Consider the following 6,045-nt stretch of genomic DNA (forward strand, 5'->3'; position numbering starts at 1 on the left):
AGAGAGAGAAAGACGAAGAGAAATAAGGGAGGGTGGGAGAGTGTGTGAGGAGGGGATGGGTGTGTGTTGTTGGGGGGGGGGGGTTGTCTTTTAGACTAATCGCATCTGTGGAGATCATAAAACCTTCAGTGTGTCCCGTTATAGCCTGTGCCTGTGAGCATGGGATTCTTTCTTCCTGCCCCTATCTGTTTCAGTATCGGTGTATGCTTGTATAATTCATTTCTGTCAGTTATATTATCATTATTTTGCATTTACTGCTGCCTTCTGTTTTTTATCTTCCCTACTTTTCTGTTATAAGTTTGTTGCACTGCCCGCAAAAATATGTTATTGCTCAGAGGTTGGTCTTTCACATCTCGGGAGCAAGGTCAGAAATTAAATATGACGCGGGGCAAAAACTGTCCCAGATATTACAATTGTGAGGTCCATGATGTCCCTGTGATAAATTCCCTTTTTATTTATTTACCCTTTTTTTACTTATTATTTATTTATAAGTTGTATTTTAAGCATGTCTCACTGCAAAAAGTGAAAGTTGACTTAACTTAAAAAAATTGAGGAAACCCGTTGCCTTAAAATTATTAAGTACATAATAATTTAAAAAAGTTAAGTGAATTGTCAAGTTGGGTAAAGTACAGGAGTCTCATATTTTACAACAAATAAAAGTCACAGAAAATACAAATGCTTTTAAAACAATTATGTGACTTAAATCAGTCAGAGTATATATATAACTTGAAAGAAGGACAAAACTACTGGTTATTATTATTATTATTATTATTATGTCTTCATATATTTTTATGTTTGTGAATAAAACTGTATTTCAGGAATAATAGAAAAATAAAATGGTTGGTCAAAATGGTTAAATGGTTAAAAAAAAGAAAGAAAGAAATATATCTGTCAACCTACACTGTAAAAAGTGAAAGTTGACTTAACTTAAAAAAAATTATATAATATAAAGTATATAATAATTAAAAAAAAAAAAAAAAAAGTTAAGTGACCTTGACAATTCAATTAACTTTAATTATCATTTACTTAAAAATGTTAAGGTAACGGGTTTCCTCAATTGTTTTAAGTTAAGTCAACTTATCACTTTTTACAGTGTAGGGCATTTAGACAAGATCTATTCCTGAGATTGCTTCATACTCTCTATTTAGTGCACTATTTGGCATTCATTATACAGGGAATAGTGATTGATTGAACAAGTGAGCAATTTGGGCCAGCATCAGTGTCAGTGAGGGGGTCCAGGGGGAAAATATTGTTCCTTTTATTAAAAATGTTAATTTCTGACAATTCTCTGGGGTGTTTCCCTCCGATGTGTCACTATACAGTAATAATAAGGAGCTAGCAAATTACCAGGGATAGCATAGCCCAAATAATTTGGTCTTGACAAAAGTTTGAGATCATTAAAAATCTTTGGTATCTTGGCAAATATGAACATAGTTTGAAACATTGTTGGGACCTCCTTTGAAACTCTGGAGGCGTTGTTTTTCTCTCTCCATGGGGAAACATTTGAGAAGCAGGACAAAAGCAAAATTATTTAATTAATTTAATTTAATTGCTTTCTGGGAAGATATATATATATATATATATATATATATATATATATATATATATATATACCCCCATGAATATCTACCTCTTTCTGTCCGTTTCTCTATTTGGTGCTTTGCCAGGCCTTGAGTAAATCTAACCACAAACCAAACTACAATGCAGGACTAGATCAATGATTAAGGTTTCAGGAAGAGAAGCTAGATCGAATACTGCTTGACTGAAAAACTAAATATGCATGATAAATGAAGTAATGGACACTTGTGAGTCCTGTAGTATCCCGGCTGAGCTCATTCAGGATATCAAATGTATTATGTGCATAATTTATGATGCCGTTTTAATCTCTGTAGTAATGCATCCAAACAGTTTTGTTTTCCATAGTGGCTGTTTTAGGCTTGTAAACCAATGTCTGGCTGTTGAAACCTCTCTCTATCACACTATTTATATCCTTGCCCCCATAATTCAATACAATACATGATTTATGAATGCTATTTAATAATTATGTATTAAATAATATCATACCATAAATATAAAAGCATTATTAAAAACTATTTATTTTATTTTATGTTTTACTCCTAGCACTAGGTTTATCTATATTAGGTCAATGGCTGTTGTTTATTTTAGTTAAAAAATGATTGCATTTTCCCTATTAAATTCATGATTAAACATATCATTTGTAGCAAGAATTTCACAAGCTCCATAGATATAGTATTATTATATATTGTTAGATATATATTATTATGTTGAGTTAAGCATTCTGTTGCCTCAGCTTCAGACGACACACTCACGCTCACAGACCGCAGTCTTTTCATTGACCATCTCATGCTTACTGTACACAAACATGGCAAAGACTGGCTGAAATCTCTAGCTATGATTGGCTGAATGGTGAGCAAAAGCTGTGAGTCTGTGCACATTATGTTATAAAAACACTTTAATGTTTGGAATTTTGGTGCTGTCAGATCTTTGAAAGATACAGATTCTTGAGGCAACGAGTATCAACAATTCTAGATATTTCAGAGCAAAACTGTATTTGTGCTTTGTTTCGAGTTATATCTGTGAATTATTAGGCGCTTATTTAATTTCAGGATTTGTAATCAAATTTCCATTTATTTTCAGGCATTTTTAAAAATTGCATAAAAACATGTGGACTGTGGAAAACTGTGGAACGTCATCTGCAAAGTGAAAAAGCCACTAAAAAGCCTGGCTCTGTGAGTCTAAGCAAACTGAAACGTGCTATCCCATGGATTATTTGTGTCTTAGCCAGCAGTGCAGCTGTTAAAAGGGAAAGCGTAATACATGGGGAAGTGGTCTGGGACCCTTGTGGTCAGAGTTTTGTAGACTGAGACATTTGGCTGGTCAATCACTTTGACTATTCAAGACATGTGACTTATACAGACTTGTGGTCTAATGGGGCAACAACATAACAGTTATGATTCAATCGTCAAATTAATACAGCATACTATAGCCAAAAATGGTAGATTATCCTGAATTTCTCACCTTTCACTGAACAGTAGGTAGGTGTACATATGGGGTTGGTTACGTAAAGATAAGTACACGTTTTGTTTCTGATGACTGTAATTAAATATTTAGGCCTGATCGTGGGCCACATTTGCTGATGAACAGTGCCGTCGCTTGATGCAGATGTGACACCAAAAAGAGACAGCAGCTGTTTCACAGACATCTGATCCAAACAGAGACATTTACACACACACAGATATCTGACTGACGGAATGTCATCCCGTGTGGGCCGTTGTGATTTATAGGATAGCACTCGATATCAACCCCCTGTGGTCACACTCTTGTACACACACACACACACACACAGACACACATTCAGGACAATGTGACCTTGGGAGTCCATATCACAGCATATGTGCGTTTGCTTGTGCAGGGTGGAGTATCAGAGCGAGAGAGAGAGAGCAATTCCCATAATGCAATCTACTGTATAGAACCAGTAAGAACGAGAGAAAGAGAGAGAGATTGGACAAGACAGACCCACTGACGGTTGAATAATGGAGGAATGCATTAACAAGACTGAGTTTGGGACACTTTGGAGCAAGAAACACAGTCATAGGCTTTGGACTGAGATATAGTAAAGGAAAAGAGAAGAATATTTAATTTATGTGACCTTGATATGGACGGATTTCATCTGGAAGTTGCATACGGGACGCCACAAACCAAGTACTGGAACGCATGAAATGTTGTCAACGAAAAACAAACGATTATTACGAAGATGCTGGACTCCTCTGGACTGCGCCAGTGAGGGGAGCATGATGTTGCAAAACTTAGCCAGAAGGGAAAGGCAGAGAGGAATGGAGGGGAGGGGTGGAGGGAGAGGAGGAGACGTATGGAGGACAGCAGGAGGAGGGAGAGGTAGAGAGCGAGAGAGTCTCTGCATTTCAAGTGCTTAACAGTGACCTTAGAATCTCCCTCTATGTCTCTCGCTCTCTCGCTCACTCTGCTTTAAAGTACAATGCTGCAGTTCTTCAGACCTTTATCGTCCCGGGAACAACTACAGGAGTGTCTGCAGGAGGATGCAGCCCTCCCTGCCTCTGTTTCTGTCTTCCTCCCTCTTTTTCTATAACTTTGTGATGCGTGTACGGTGAAGAGTGATGCTGAGGCCTGAGAGCGGAGGAGAAGTTTGGACTTGTGGGCAGGATGGGCTTCACAGGACGGGGTTGCCCTTTAAAATTTGTTTGAATTTAAGAGTGAAGGCTTCTCGTACTATGGTTCATTACCAGGTAAGTAAAACAGTCATTTTGTCTGGTTGTGCTTTGAATGCATGCATTTGGATCTATTTAAACTCACTCTAGTCTAGAGTATTTTGCCATATCATTTATGACAGTGAGTGCTATAAAAAGTGTATGTTTCTTTAAGGATTATTTGTACCTGATCCGATACTTCAGATTAAGTTGGTGTAACATAATGTAAGTGATTTGGTGATTTTAAAATTGACTAATTTAGATATTACCACATGAAGCACATATTTAGGTTTCCTGACAAAACTTTAATAATTATGATTTATGTGTGGAAAACGTATATGATGAAGAGACGCTTTTAACATTTCTTTACACACATACAAGTAGCAACTCACAAAGTTCATGAGAAATTTAGCAACACTTATCAGCATCTGTAATGAAAAATGGTTGTAATATAATTTTTCACAAACCGAACAAATACACTTGTACTGAGATGCTGTTGAAGGTGAGGCTATGGTGTTACACACCTGTCTTACAAAATACTAATATAAAAGATTACATTGTGCATTTTTAAATCTCTTATCAAGTTAGCTGATTGCTTTTAATAAATCATTTTTATGTCTAAATATTATGTTCCCCTCTTAAAAAGTATTATTTTCTATTTTTATTTAAATTATTAGTAATATATATATATTACTGTTACTTGGATTCCAGCTGAAAATATAAGGTAAATCAAGTAATTAAGTAATTGTGCAAAAAAATATATATATATATATATATATATATATATATATATATATATATATATATATATATATATATGTTCATAAAGGATATACATTATATATATTTTTTTTTTTTGTATGAATAATGTATCTAGTATCAAGTATTTAGGTTCAGTGATGTTAAATAATATTTTTGACTTGAATAAAACCAATTTATTTAGATGTTGCCATTTTTAGGTTACCATTTATTTCAGTGTAGACAAGAATCAAATTGTCACATTTCTATCTGCTCATGGAAATGGCAGAGACTTCATTAATTAGAAATTATCTGAAAGAAGAAGATGAAGAGAGAGAGACAGAGAGAGAGATAACAACATTCATTCTCAAATAAGCATTGCTGAACCATTTCAAAATTTACTCTTGTACATTGACGATAGAAGTGTTATCAAGAAGAAGGAAGTTCAAAAAACTTGACAGTTCAAAAGTGTGTGGGGGGGGGTGAGTTTTTTGAGGACAATTATACAAATAATTACCAATAAGAATAAGAAAATGAGAAATAGTCACATCTGTGTATTCTAAATGACTAATTGTGGCGAGATTGATTAGCTGAAGGGTTTTTGCACTCGATGTTTGAAATTACATCTGTCTTGCTGACACACTGTAATAGCAGCACATATTAAATATTAATAATTAAAACATTACAAAAAAAAAAAAAAAAGCCTTTTATCAGTACTGATCATAACTCATATGCTCTGTTTAACTGAATGAATAACTATATAGTGCTCAGCTCAGATTTGTTTGTAGATTAGACTCCCTGATTTTTATTACTTTGAACTTTAAGTTGTCGTGTTGCTGTGGTCTGATTTTGCCACTTTGATAAATATCTATGTTGTATATTTGCATGCATGAGTCACCTTCACTTTTGCCTGTGCAGCAATTTTCTCCAGCAGTAGCTAGTGTTGATCACACTGCGGAGACGCTGCTGCTCCCTCAACCCCCTCTGTCAGCTTCTCTCTGTAGAACACCTGCCCTGCCTACCTGCTCCAAATTTACATCTTCTCTGCACATTGCCAAACACT

This window comes from Onychostoma macrolepis, chromosome 15 (assembly GCF_012432095.1).
Source record: "Onychostoma macrolepis isolate SWU-2019 chromosome 15, ASM1243209v1, whole genome shotgun sequence".
Classification (NCBI taxonomy): Eukaryota; Metazoa; Chordata; class Actinopteri; order Cypriniformes; family Cyprinidae; genus Onychostoma; species Onychostoma macrolepis.